This window comes from Fundulus heteroclitus, chromosome 23 (assembly GCF_011125445.2).
Source record: "Fundulus heteroclitus isolate FHET01 chromosome 23, MU-UCD_Fhet_4.1, whole genome shotgun sequence".
NCBI lineage: Eukaryota > Metazoa > Chordata > Actinopteri > Cyprinodontiformes > Fundulidae > Fundulus > Fundulus heteroclitus.
The window spans coordinates 5593754-5609449 of record NC_046383.1 but is presented as its reverse complement, the minus strand read 5'-3'; the positions used below and the strand labels follow the sequence as shown (position 1 = coordinate 5609449).

Sequence of the window (15696 nt, the reverse complement as noted above, 5' to 3'; positions counted from 1 at the left end):
AATATGATTGAACTTGACTTTGTAAAGTGCCTTGAGATGACATGTTTCATGATTTGGCGCTATATAAATAAAATTGAATTGAATAGGTAATGAATGCGTTTTGGTCGCCACTTTTCGTGTTGGTAATAAAGTTTTTTTGTTCAAAATCCTTTTGTTTGAAAAGTCTGACTTCCCATGTTCAAGGAAAGTCTTCTGTAAAGTCCCCATAAATGGACTTCTGCCATTCTTCTGTGATTCCCATCTTTCGGGAATAAGTGGAAACTTCCATCCATGTTTTTCCTCCCTCAGACATATCAGCTCCCCTTTTTAGTAACCGTTGTCAAGTTAGTCTGAGGCTGTATACTAGACATCGCGCTCCGCGGCTTCAGCCGGGTGTACCAGCCGGAGGGAGTAGGGTAGGGGGGAGGCTGTTTGGCTGATGGTGTGCTCTGATCGGATAATATGAATTACGTAGAAAATGACCTACATATTTTCTGATCTGACTGCTTTTGAGCAAAGAGACAAAACTGACCGCCCCTAAGCTATTCCTTTGGTATTCACTTTTGACATTCATCAGTGCACAACAGATATTATACCCCTAAAACCTCATAAGAAATGTATGTATTTATTGTCCTGACCCCTTTAAAGGTCCATAAAGTCCCCCTGGCAAGTCTAAATAGATGCAAGGCTTGTCCAAAGGCCGTCAATGTTTCACACACCCGACCAAAACTGTAAATGAAGCAAATGGTGTATGAGCAGAATGACCAGCACAGTTTGGTTTTAAAAAAAACATTGCAATTTAAGTTTTACTATTGGAATAATTAGATTGGGGTTATAATTGGGGTTATAATAGGCTATTTCTCAGGCAAAGCATGTCATGTATCTTTCAGAATTCCAGTTAATTATTCAAAACCCATCTTGTGTGTTGAAAACCAGTAAAATAAAACTTAACTAAGAATCAGCAGATGAAAAGTTGCTATGTTGCAAAAATTGCTGTCAGAAAACCGTCTGAGAAATCATAGAGGCTACCTGTCAGCTTTAACCCCGAGGCTGTAATCCTACAGAAGCTATTTCACAAAGCGCACATTTCTGCAGATGAGAAAAAAGTATTTTCTGTTCACAGCCATCAGCACAATTCAGGTTTTGTTTGAGGTTGTTGTTTAGCATTGAGTTGCTTATTACAAACTGAGAATGACTGCAGAAGCACATGCCTGGGCTGACCGTGTTCACCGCTCTGTGGCTGCAGGATATCCATTCTGTAATTTCGGCTGGATAATGAACCGTATCACAAAGCTCACCCTGTTTGCTCTGCTTTATTAAATATGACAAATAACTTTGGAAAAAACAGGAAATTCAGCTTGGTGTCTGTCAGAAAAGACTTCTATGTGTTTAATCAATGTTATTAAAAGTTTAAATAATATTAAGGCCAACAGGTTCCAGTTGATAGGATGGCTAACAAAACAATCGCAATGAAATTTCCACAACCTAAATTTGTTTTTTTCAATATAATGTATTTATTAATGTTATAATTAAGTTTTGAAACTGATGCCAGCGAATACTTTCTGCACAAATTCATAACAATAATCAAGAGAATAAAAAAAAAAATCACCTGCTGGCGCATACGTCATTTCAGTCAGATCAAATAGTCAAGCAATTACGTTTTCTGCATAATACATGATTAAAATATGCAAAAGCTTTGCTAAAAACATAAAGATGGCCTAATTTCTAAGTAATTTAATTACTTGATGTCATGCTAGATTACAAAATAAATTTAAAATTAGACAGCAGAGTTACATTTCTTTGTTGAGTTTTTTATTAAATAAAACATTTAAAAAAAATCAGCTAGTTTGACAACTTTCTGACTATCTTATCAGCCATTGTTTAAATGTAGGAAATGTAGATTAGTTGTAGGCATGCATGTAATACAAACTGATGTTCTTGAATGTTAGTCTCGTGTAGCCCATTTATTTTAGAGAAAACATGGCTGGTTATTTCTTTGTTGCAACAAGGCTTTTTGGCGATAAAAACATGTATGGAGAGCCTATTTCTTTTCCCCAAATGATGCCACCCTAGTAGCGATAATGCATTTTTTTGTGTGGAGCAGCAGAATTTAGTACTTGAAAAAGAGAAGCAATGTCAGTGGAAATGTTTTGGCAAGTAAACACTCCACAATCCTGCGAGCCATCAGGATAACCGTTATATGACTAAATAAATACCACATGGCTATAAATCTATATAGCTCTCTGTCTACCCATCTATCTATATATACAGTGATCTGATAGAAAGATTTACTGATGAGTTTTTTTAAATCCCCTTTAAAAAATTAGTGACATTCTACTTTTTCTAATCCTGGATCCACTTAAGACCTTTTCTAGGCACCCTTTGGGCTGTATTTCTCCACAATATGAAAGTTGTTTGTCCACGACACGTTATTTTCTAGGGATCTTATTGCAAAGAAAGTCGGCCTTCTATCACCTGAAGAACATTTCCAGGAACATTTCTAGGATTGAAGGACTAATGTCTCAGCAGGATCTGGAAAAACTAATACATGTGTTTATCTTTAATTGCATTGATTACTGCAACTGTGTTTTCACAAGTCTGCCTAAAAAGTGGATCAGACAGCTGCAGCTGATCCAGAACGCTGCTGCCCGCGTTCTCACTAAGACTAAGAAAGTAGAGCACATCACCCCAGTTCTAAAGTCCTTACACTGGCTCCCTGTATCTCAGAGAATAGACTTTAAAATACTTCTGTTAGTCTATAAATCTCTGAATGGCTTAGCACCTAAATACATCACAGACTTGTTATCAGTGTATCAACCCTCCAGACCACTAAGGTCTTCTGGCTCGAGCCTGCTCTGCATACCTAGAACCAGAACCAAACACGGAGACGCAGCTTCGCTTATACCACAGTATTTTATTCATTGAAAAAGTAAAGGAAATTGTTAATTTAAATTTCATAAAGGCAAGGAGAGAGGACAAAAAACAAGCTGTAGCTGGAATCCTGCCTTCAATACCTTGTTGGCATAGAGAAAAGAGAAAACAAGCTTTATTTTTGTGTACATACACACACACACATATATATATATATATATATATATATATATATATATATATATATATGTTATATATTGAAAATTACAATTTATCCAGCGTTGATCCACATATGTCTTTTTACAATTACCTAATTTGGTTGATGATGTAAACAGTTGTTAACATACAATATACCTTCCCCTTTTGCATCTTGAAGCTGTAACAGAACAATGTTTTCTCTCCTTTAAGGATTTAATTTGATCCTCATGAACTAAGCAGTATGCCTTGGTACAGTGTGTGCACCAACCCAGCGTATTTGTGTAACTAGTGACTAGTGAAACACTGTAACCATCCATAATGCCCAACGTTTGCTCTAATCTGTGCAAACTCTGATTTGTAAAGCAGATGATGACTGGTAAGCAGACAGAGCTCAGTGCTCTCCACGCTTTTGCTTTATTTCAGGCTAGGCAAATGCACACACACCTACACGCTAAAAGGTAATTCATCAAAATATTCATGGGGCTCCTAATTCCCCAGTGGTTTGTTGTTGCGTTAATGTATAACAAGGTTTGTTCTGTCAGGCCTGCAGCCTTGAAATGGTTTCCCCGTTCCTTCTCCTCCCATGGTTTGCATCAATTCAAAGCTGGTTCCTAAGAGAAAGAAGCATATTATTGGCCGTGGACATACTACAATATGAGAAAATTAACTGTGGCATAAAAATGTTAATAGCTTATGTTAATATCAAAAGCATGACAAGTGACAGCTTAAATATTTTCAGTCCTATTTCGGGTTATGTATATAGCCAGGAGAAGCAAACGTATATGTCAGTCAGCAGTTAGCACACACTGATCATGTGCACTGCAAAAAGGGAACTAAAAGTAAATAAAATGTTGAAATTGGTATATTTTTCCTTGATTTGAGCAGCTAAATAAGACTATGTTCCAATAGAATGAGTATTTTTACCCCTGAAATAAGATAATTAGATATCCTGCACTTGAAATAAGATGGAGATGAATTGTTCCTATTTTAAGTGCAAAAATCCTATTCCATTGGCAAATAGTCTTATTTACCAGCTCAAATCAAGGAAATATCATTTTAAGAAAAATGTACTTACTTTTAGTTCCCTTTTTTCAGTGTGTATGTACAGTATGTCTTAGTATGTCATCCACCAGGATGGCACATCGATACGCGCCATTGCCGGAAGCTTTGCTGTGTCTCCCGGCACAATCTAAAGAGCCTGGATGAGATTCCAGGAGACAGACAGTTACTCTGGAGCTGGACAGGTGTCATGACCTCGGCACTGATGCTGGTCTGATTACTCACACAACACACCTGATCAGCTCCACCCCATTTCTCATCACCCCTCATTTTATCCACCTGCTCCTGTCAGTATTTAACCAGTTCTCAATCCAGACATCAGTGCCAGATTATTTCAAGCTTTTTGAGAGACTTATTCCAGCTACTTCTGATTCTGATTACCTGATCCTGACCTGTTCTGTTTCCCAACCTGTGAGCCTGCTTTATCCCACCTGACCTGATCGCCTGATTTCTGCCTGCTGGTGTACCAAACCTGGAACTGTGTCCCGACCTCATCCTGGATTTCCCTCTGGCGCTTCATCGGACATCTGATCACCCGGCTCTGACCTCAGACTCGTCCCCGACATCGGCTTCTGGTTTGTCCTCCTGATCATCCTGCCTACGATCGTCTCCACGGTTCTGACCTTCTGCCTGTCCTCTGACTAATGGCCGTCTGCTAGAGTTCCACATGGGAACTTCCTCAGCTGCAGCGCCCGGCAGCCAGCCGGCTGGATCATCGGCTTATGACTGTTCCTGGACTAAGCACAGAGAAGAGGTTAGTGACCGTCACGTTTGTGAACATTACTCACAATAAACGAGGTCACTAACCGGCTGTCTCTGTTTCACGAGGTCCCTGCCAGTGACGCTGACGCAGACATTTACAATTCCGTTTTTGAATAAACTGTTACTAATCAAACACTGGTTGTCTGAATCGAATACTGGATCCGTAGATCCCGTTCATTACAGACAGGGCCGTCAGAGGTCCTTAACTCCTCAGCAGGACCTGTATCTGCTCCTTTGTGCAAAACAACACTCATTGGGTTTAAATGGAAACATCTAAATGTGCTGGAGTGGCCTATTCAAAGTCCAGACACCAGTCCAATTGATAATCTGTGGTCTAACTTGAAGTTGCCTGTTCACAAGTGAAAACCATCCAACATGAAGGAGCTGGAGCAATTTTGGCTTGAGGAATGGGGAAAAGTCCCAGTGGTAAGATGTGGCAAGTTCGGGAATGTTGAGATGTTTGCTTCACAATACAACAGCAATACATGTTCAAAGTTGTAGGCATGCTCTGCAAATGAAATTGTTTAAACGCTTAAACAATTCAGTGAGGTGACAGAATATGTCATTATTGGTTGAGTGCGAGAGACGAAATGTAATTTTTTTGTGAGGGATGAAAAAATAGACTATTTCTCAAGAGTAATTGCTTAGGGGTACACCAAAGGTAAAGTGAAATGTGTTGTAAAATGTACAGATGAACAATTATTAGTACTGTATACAGTATACTGAATAACTGGTGATTAACTTTGTTGAAAGGGTATAGCCAAATTCATTTAATATTCATGTCCTTTATCAGTTCCATATATAAAGTTCTTTAACATTTGAATTAAAACCCTGCGATGGACTGGCGACCTGTCCATGGTGTATCCTGCCTCTCGCCCATTGACAGCTGGAGATAGCCACCAGCACCCCTTAAGACCCCATGAGGGAGAGACGTGTTGGACAATGGATGGATGGATGAATTAAAATCAGCACCTATCCAATCAAGTAATTCAGCCATAGTCAGTTTTTGAACTCTTATTGCTTATGGGTTTAAATGTTATAGAAATAAATGTTTTACCATCAATAAAAATGCTCAAAGCATCCAGTTATCCAGTTTTGATATATATTGGAATCATGTGGCAGTCTGTCAAGAAGTAATATGATGAACAAAAGGTGGCCTGATTCCACATGTTAATATTTTTCATTCTATGGAGCAGTGGAAGCAAATGAAATGTGTGACCTGTCTTGTTTTCAGTAGCTACTCACTGGAGGTAGTTACTCACTAGTTTTCCTCCAGAGTGGGGGAGTCAAGACCCCCCCCCCCCCATCCATAATGATGTGTGATAATTTTCAACCTTGATAAAGAACGGTTAAAGTTATTCTTAAAATTGTTATTTTGGGCTGTGGTGAGTTTACTCCTGACTGTCGGTCTATAAAACAAAATGCTGCCTTCTCATATTTCAATAGAGACACAAATGAAGTCTTAAAATTAATCTCAGAGGGAAGTGAACGCAAAATACTTATTTGAACTGCCTATGTAATGTAGAGGAAGTGGGTTTAAACTCTTGACCTTGAATAAAATAATTAGAATTAGCATGTAACTGGGACTCAGTAAGTCCTGCAGGCATTGTACAGCAGTTCTCCTGTGGGAAGAAAAAAATGGAGCAAAAAACCACCACAGGATATATTACCTACATCATACTCTATGAAAGGTCGTAGGGAGAACAAAAGGATAGGCAAAATTACCACAACAGTAGGAAAGGCAAGAGGAAACAAGGCTGGAATGGAAAGTGAATGGCAGTAAAAGCACCTTTAAATGAGAGGGGTGCCAGCTGACAGACGCAGCGGTGAGTAGAAGCATGAGCAATGAGGTAATGACAAGAGCAGACAGAGATAAAAACAAACTCAGAGGTCACCGTTTGCCCTCAGACGGATGCTGAATGTGGGTGGCTGGCTCTCTGCAGCTATCCCAGCCATGGAGCTAAAGAATTCATAGCATGCGACTGAGCTGCCCACACCAAGCCCCGTGTGCATTCCCTGCAGAGCAAAACAACGACCACGTCACTGTGTGGCACAGCATGAACTTTAACAATGCCTGATACTGTTTCCCTCGTGGCTGACACAGAATCAAATGCACTGCATGGAAAAACTGTTTGAAGAAATAGTATAACTAAAACCTTGCAACACGTAAAAATACAACACTGTGTCACATCTGTGACTATTCAGCAACAAGTCCATATTTGCTTTTCTGCAGCAGTACAGAGCAGAAAAATTGCTTTTCTTCAAATTGCTGCTTGAGTGCATTTTACTCAAAGGACATAGACACACAGTAGTTCAAAGGTACAAGTGCCTTCGGACACATAGCTGTTTAACCATCTGCCAAGAAGTGCTAATTAACAAATGAGAAAAGCTAATAATGTCTACCTGTTTGTCTAAGCAGAACATGCAAGTCTGAACCAATTGTTTAATCCCAATAGGGACAAAAGAAGTGATATATTTAGCTAAAGTACAAACAACAGCAGCAAAGTGATGTTCAGTCAGTAGAAATATTGAAGCAATCTATGGGAAATAGGAACCATAAATCCTGCAAAAGCAGTTTGTCCCATTCAGTTTGAGAAATGATTGGAATCCAAACAACTATTGAAGCTTCAAATTATTAACTGGATTTGTTGGACAAAAATTATGATTTCGCTTTGGAAGTAACCTTTCAATAAAATGATAGAGCGACTCTTCGTGTTACAGGTACAATTAATTAATGTTATTGCATTCACTGTAATTGTCTCTCTCTTATTGCATTTTATTTTATTTTGTTTGCTTGATTGTTTTAGGTTTCAGGTTTGAGAAATCTGTTAAAAGGTCCTTCATTTTACATTTGTAGCAAGTGAACAAAAATGAAGATATGATTAAGGGATCCTCAGCAATTTCCCGATTGGCTTCTGAATGAATCACACAGCCACTTATAAAAAAACATTGGATTTAGCAAACAGACAAAATCATCTGAACTGCAGTGTCTTGTTTATAGAATCCTGCTTAGAGTTCAGGGGAAAAGCCAAAAACATGAAAATGAGACGACCTTCTGAAATTCATTCCCCAGTGATCCGGATTATTTGTTAGATCAAATTTTAATTTTTATTTTGGAACTGAAGTTACAAATAAAAAGACAGAATTCACACAGCTTTACAGTCTTAATAATTTAATATAACTCAATTTAATTTAATTGAACCCCTATCCAGGGAGCACTGATGACAGCGGGGGAGAGACAACAGCCAGCCTCACTCAATTTCTCTCAGTTCACTTAAATTATTGTTTGTATCGTTTAATACTATATGTCTTTTTTGCGTTGTTATTTCCATGGCTGCTAATTTGGCCGGGTCTCCTTTCTAAAAGAGATTTTGATCTCAATGGGACTTTATGGTTGCAAAAAGATAAATAAATTGCTTAAACATGGTTAAAATTTACCGATCTTTTACCCTTATGCAAAACCTGCCTTGTTAATTTCTCTGAGAATAAACCTATCTGAGCCATCTGTTAGGTCAAAAGAAAAAAAGGGGCATGAAAGGAAAATAAATATTAAACATTATTGAACCATCCTTGTTTTCTTGTTAATGTTAATGTCTCTTTTTGTTGGTTCATCAATTAGTAACTCATGTGACTATAACATGACAGAAAATAAAACCACCTAAACGCTGTTTCAAACAGTACTGTGCCACAGCTATTGATAGTAGAACTTAAGCGATTTTGGAAACCATGGAAAATGGCTAGAAATCAGCTCATAGTTTAGATATGTATGAGTATGACTATTCTTCCTGTGAACGTTTTGTTACACGTTTATGACAATCTTAAGAAAATTATCACAAAAAACTCTAATGAGCTATATTTGTTATCGAATCTGTCCAAACAAATGTACTTTTACACAATTAGAGATCAAAATGAACAAGAAACTAGGAAACAAAGTAATCTAATATTTATTTCCATGACTGTATATAGGCTGAGGCATCCAGCATTACTTGTGTCTTGGAAGGTGGGATCGCAGGATGAGCGCCCTCCAGGGATTCCCTCAGCGGCTGGCCTTCCTACATTTTGGCTAAGGGCCAGCTCCTCTGCCTCCGTTAGCGGTGGAGGTGGTGGACCACCAGCCGTTTTACGGGCGTCCGCCTTCTTTCTGTAGGCTGAGAAAAAGTCTGTGTTAGTTTGATTAAGTTCCATTATTTAACAGAACTTGATATCGGTGAGAGCACGTTGATGTGTGTGATAACAGCATTATAAAAAAAACAACTGCACAGCCAAACAGCCACTTAGTATTTACTGTGTGATATAAAATCAAAATGAGGAGGAACCCCATGAGATGATGCACAAGTCTTACCTGTTTGAACAACGTGTTTATACTTCATCTTCACCTTCCGCCATGTGTGCTTCTCCACCGTGGGATTGCACCTAAATAGAATACATTAATACGCTACCATTCAAGCAGAAACCTAGCCCCCCCCCCCCCCCCCCCCCCAATGTTATCATGGTTGCAAAGAACTACATATAAACTTACGCATTAATTCAAGCAGCGATCTTCTCCCACGCCATCTCCTGCTCCTTTGCAGCTGTAGCGCTGTTGCTCTGTCTTTTAAAAACATGCTCCAACTCACCGTATGCCTGCGTTAAAATCTCTAGTTCCAGTGGTGTGAAATAGGCGGACCTCCTCTCGCCTGTTGACATGGTGAGCCGCGAATCGGGGCTCCATTGATGATGGCTTTTTATAGTTTTATAGTTGGACTCAGAGTGAACCTGCCGAGAGTTGATTAAACTAACTCACACCAGCCGTTGTGAAACAGCTGTGTAACTTGTGAAATCTCAGAGTTTCCAACCGCAAACTAGATCAATTCAGAGTCAAGGATTTGACTCCAAGTTTGTTAACACTGCTTCGAAACAGACCTCAGAGGAGATTAATCACAGCTAAGATCCTAAGAAGAACCCTCAGGCTTCCAGGCCTCTGGCAGAGGACCTAAGCTTCAGAGATGGACAGCCACCCACCCCACTCAGAAGTACGAGTATATACAGAGAGAGAGAGATTTTCAGTGTGTATCTTTACAAACAGCGTCATATATTTAAAGTCCAGGTAACAATTAACCGTTTTTACTAAAAATACAGCATGTGACTAACTCTGCATTGCTCACATGTTATTTCTTCCCAGTTCTCTTACGTGGCCAAGTTAGCATTTAGCTCATAGCATGTGTGCCTTATTAAAGTTTCATATAGCTATTACAACGATATTAGTATATAGTAACAGTGAAATCTAACGGCACTAAATCATTTCTTTTCCATTCAAACCACCGGAAGACCTAGCCCTAGGGACGGCGTTTGAAGGGATAGACAGAGGAGGCTATGGCTTTTTACTATAATAAAACTTCTGTCAACTGTCAATCAGCGCGAGACAGGCCATTTTAGAACCAGTAGTCTGCACTTCTCAAGCGGCGAACATTAAATGCAGGCAGACGTTTCCACCGGACAGCTCTCAGCCTCAAGGTTAGACAGTTTCTTCTCATTCAATCTTTCTTTCTTTCTTTTATTCCCGTTTTCATCCTGCCCTTCTCCATTCCCTACATCCCTCCTGTGTGATGATTTAATACCACCTGTCAGATTCTCCTCTCCTTCTATCCTTACCCCTTGTGTTAACATCCTTCTGTGTCCCACCCCCCTTTCTCGCTCAGCCTGATACAGCCAGAGTGGAGGGAGTTTGGATGTAAACAGCAACCACAGGCCATGCAAAGTGATCTCATTATGCAGGACTGGAGGGAAAACTGTCTTACCCAATTTAACAACTATGCTTCTTTAACCTCCCCCCGCTAACTTTTCAGCTACATCAGGGTCAAGCCAGCAATTAAGGGGGCAATTGTCTAAACAGGATGCCAGCAGAATTAAAGGAACAGTGACGATGCAGCGAGCCTGGATGTTTTCCAATTAAGCATTAAAGAACTACATGAACCCGTTGTAATTGTTTTGCTCTGACAAACCTCTCGAGTGTGTAGGAGCAGCATTTACCCATATTATATCAATAATTAATATGACTCGAAGCAGAAATGAAGCATCCATTATTGTGTGACACCACATTATTAGTTCAGAAATGTCTTTTTTTTTATTTCCTGAACACAATGAAGGCATTTAAAAAGGCTGTTTGTTGTAAAACAACTTAGGTGGAAAGAGTATACATAAATATTGCACAGCATTACATAGCCTGTCTTCCCCCTGTGTAACGTATTACACATGTTAGCATTAAGTGTCTCCACACAAAGTGTCTCTCAGTGGTGCACAAATTCTTGTCAAAATGGCAACACTTGATCATTCACTTACCCCCCAGTCAACACACACACGTATATATTGTAGATTTTAAAGGAAAAACAGATTTATTAAAGGAAAATAATAAAAAGCTGTAATAACCTGGTCACAAAATTGTGCCTTTCTTAAATGAATACTTTGATCAAGCACCATGTGATTCAGTTTCAGTGTTCAGTCTTCTTGCATTCACACATCCAGCTGCAATTACTGTGAAGCTGATTATGCCGCAAAAACTTCAGCATTTCTAGTTGGATTTTTCTGACATTTAGTCAGTAACCTCCATTAAGTCAAGCAGCGAATAATACAAAGGATCTAAATTATCTCATCGTATAGCTATATCAGTCAGGAGGAAATATTATTAAAAACCTACAGAATTAGGTTTATATATATATATATATATATATATGCGTGTGTGTGTGTACAATGGCACAATGAAGGGACTTTCTAATAATGGGAGCAAACGTCTGACCACCGGAACATTGCAGAAGTAGAGGAGCACCCAATACTGCAGGCAAGGAGCACAGCCATTTTTACAATCAATGCCAGAAGTTCACATAGGTAGCTTTGAACATTATAACATATGGAGACAGAGAGAAAGGAAACCTAATTTAATACCTGCAGCTTATCCCCTCCCCTGAGGGCTAACCCTAACATTGGTGGAAGAGAAACCTAAACCTAAGGTCAGTGGATTTAATACGACTTAACTTTCTGTTGGAACAGGCTTCCAGTGATTTCAGGATCAATTTTATTTTTTTAAATTTTGTTTTGTGTTTATTCAAGTCTTGAACAACATGAATTACAGTCAGAGGATCACGCATATCAAAACAATAAACACTTTGGTAGCGACTTGCAGCGGCAATTTCACTAGAGTTCCAGTGTGTCCTTCTGGCATTGATGGTAAAAATGGCAGCACCCTGCCTCTGCAGTAGAGTACTCTTGAGTTATGTATTTCCCCCAAAATGATGAAAAGATCAGACTGGTACTGGTCAGACAGGCGGCCATTGAGCTGGTGGCAACACTGGCAACACTGAGGAGCTCCAACAAGTGCTGCTTGTTTTCTACATGTGACAACGATCTACTTCTCAGTCCAGACACGTGGAGAACACAGCAGAGTTGCAAAACAGAAACATTTTATTCCAAAGAAAAAACTTTCAGGCCTGGTGATGATCTCCTGAATCCTTGTGGGAGAGCGTGCTACAGTTTGATGAAACCCAACTCAGACTTTTGGTCCATAGTTCAAAAGGGTAAGTTTGGCTCATAAATGACAGAAATGTAACCTAGCCAGCCAGATTGATAATGTGTAGCACTCTAGTTCTGGACATTATCAATCAAGCACTGCTCCATTTGAATCTGTTTGGGAAAAGGAGGGAATGTCAATAGAGCTCTCTGAGTTGATTGGGCAAACCACACCTAGTGCCTGCCTACCAAAGGTTGGTTTTAGCCAATCAAGGTATCAAATTAAAACGTTAGCAACAGACATCATAAGAAACCACAAGAAGGTAAGCTAGTCAAGACACTTCTTGCTGTTCTTCTTTCAAAGAAGAGATCATGGATTCTGACAAAACAGATGTGATAGTAGCAGCTACATGTGTGTCTTCCTGTCCTGCCATGTGTGTTTTGGTTCAGCTGTGGGCTCAACCGCTCTTGCTTTCGTCACACCGGTATGTCCCACCTTAAACCTCAATACTGCAACGTGATTGGCCCGAACCGTTTTTGGTTCAGACACAAACGGTTGAAGCCGGAGCGGTACAAGATGGATTCTCGTGTGTATGTGAACACACAAATACTGCGAGAATTCATCTTGCAGGCAAGGTTAACATAGTTGTGCAAATTACCATAAGAACACCAAGCCCACAGTCAAACAGGTAGTGGCAGCATCATGGTATGCGGTTACCCTTCTTTAGATGGAACTGAGATTTTTGTCAAAGTGGTTAGTTTCAAATGGCAGTCAGTTTTGACTCAGAGCCTTCAGTTATTTGCAGGAAAGCTGCAGATGAAGATAGATTTAATTTTGTTATTATTGCATCTTTTATTCAAAAACAACAAAAACATGAGTAGAAGATAAGGATTTGGAATGGCCCAGCAAGAGTCCAGACACAAACCTGATAGAAAATCTGTGGATTTAACCGAACAGCCTAGTGGACAATAAGTATCCGCATAGTCTGTCAAATCTGGAGAACTTTAAAAAAAAAAAAGAAATGGGCAAAAACGGTCTAGTCATAAAATTGAATAATCACAAATCAGATAATTTGTCTAATTTGTTTACATTTGTACACCTACCATTTTCAGAGGGTTCAGTGCTGAGGTAAAACAATCCCTCAGCATGATGCTGCCACCACTTTGGAAATGTGTTTCAGATGGTATGTGGTGTTATTTTTCTGCCACGCAAAGCATTCTGAATCCATGCCTAAAAAAAATTGTATCTTGGTCTTTACTGACTAGAGCACATTTATTGCTAAGTGCCCTATATGTGTTATGATAAAGTACCAATGGGGCTTTTTGTCGGGCTTTTTATACATTAGCTTTCCTCTTGTCATGCTTCCATTAGAAACACTTTTGTGGTGTACACAGCTAAAAACAGTGAATCTATGCAGCACCTCCCAAGCTACCATGGGCCTCCTGCCTGCAGGTGTTATCAGGCCCTTGCAGGATTGTCTTACAATCAGTTAAGACAACACATGGTCCCGAGACACGGAGGACAACACATTATTTAGCATTACCAGCACTAGGAGGGGGTTGATAGGGGCAGCGGTAATAGTTTGAATGGGGATGGGTGGTTGTATTGTGCAAGTGCTCAGCATGTGGGAAGTACAGATGTCACAGTGGCACAAAGTTGGATACAGTGGGTACATGAGGGTGCCCACACAGGCCGTGTCATCCCACTCCATGCTGTAAACAGTTAAATGCCATAGCTCAGATGGCTGGCACAAATGTCGTGTAGTTCTGTAGGCTTTGCTGCATGAAACAATTGTCTGTCTTGGGTGTTGAGCTTTTTTTCAAGTATATTTCTCCCATTGGCGTTATGCTGTTATAAAGGAATTTCTTTGTAAACACAAAAAAAAACGACTTCTGCCTGAGCAGGAAATAGCATACCAAAGAGTGCAGTGTTAATTTTCTTAAGAAACATTTACATGTACAGTGCACCTTTTCACAGTTATTGCTTTACAACCACAAAATTTAATGTATTTTATAGCAGTTTTTTGTGACAGAGCAACAAAAAAGCTGTAAAGAAAAAAAGAATGCATGTTTTTTTTTCTCTGATATGCCTTAAGAAAATCCAAGGCACCTCATTTACGGTGCCTTTCGCAAAGGCAATGTAGCGACACCAATGCTCTTTAGCTTCAGTGTCGTGCAGGTTTAAAGGGACAGTTTGTACCTAATTTGGCTTTCTGTTAGCAAAAATCAAGAATTGCTTTCATAAATACATATTCTACCAATGTCAAATAACAAAAATTAAATGTGTTCTCATAGCTTAGAATGAGTTTTTTACAAATACATAGGTGTTGGTGGTGCACCCAATGAAAGACGCCATGTGCTATTTCTGATTTCCGTAGCTGAAAGGGGTCAAACTTTTCAGCCATACACGTTTTTTCTGTCTTCTATATGAAGACATGCTTTCGGTGGAGGAGGAGTATAAAACAAGCAAAGACCACCGTGGATCATTCTATTTGCCGTTTTCTGTTGAAATGGAGGACCACCCATATTATTTGCCCAGCGAGAGGGAAGAGAAAGTAACCAAGATAAAAGAAGAAGTAAAAAGCGAGAGAAAACGAGAGCCTATATCGGCATAGCTATTACCAGATGGAGACAATTCATGAAGGAGCGGATATTCAAAACCGATGTGGAGGTTGCAAGCTTTCTGCTCAATGAAGTTTACTTTGGTGTTATGTTAGAGACAGGGCATTATAGTCCAGCAACAACTCTGTCCTCCTGGCAGAGACTGCTAGTTTGTTTATGTCCCTCTCACTTCATCAAATGAGCTCTGAATTTGCAGGCCACCAAAAACAATTTCATACGATTATCGTAACTATTAGCTATTAGCAGTAGGTTGCTACCAGAGACATGGAGAACATGCTTGTTGACATTGTCACGTTTCTGACACTACGCGGCTTCTGTAGTAGTTATAACACGCTTAACTGCAAGGTAATTCGTTTAGCGCACCACTAGATGGATATAAATTTTAGAGACTGGGGCTTTAACATTTGCACAAATTGAAAGTTTATTTCACAGAGTTTAGCTGGTAGATAATGTCATACCTCATTTTAGGTAATAACTACATCAAGGTGTTACATTTGTAAACTAGTCTCACTGGGAGAACATTTTGGTCACAACTAGATTTAGCTCTACATTAATAAAACAGATTTTGTTTAAGCACAATGTAATTTACCCACACCACCACTCTTATAGATGAATAACACCCATTACAGTTTTTCAGCAACATAGCTTCATAAGTCCAGATGTCACTAAAATGCCTCATGAATGCACTGAACTGAATGTATTTGTTCACAATGCTAAGTGCAGATA

The 15696-nt window shown here is 39.4% G+C and overlaps 1 protein-coding gene across 1 annotated transcript in view; it reads right to left on the bottom strand.

Annotated features, from left to right (window-relative positions):
- drp2 (dystrophin related protein 2) overlaps positions 1-15696 on the bottom strand; it is a 165985-nt gene that overhangs the window by 136841 nt on the left and 13448 nt on the right. The gene's annotated exons all lie outside the window — the stretch shown is intronic.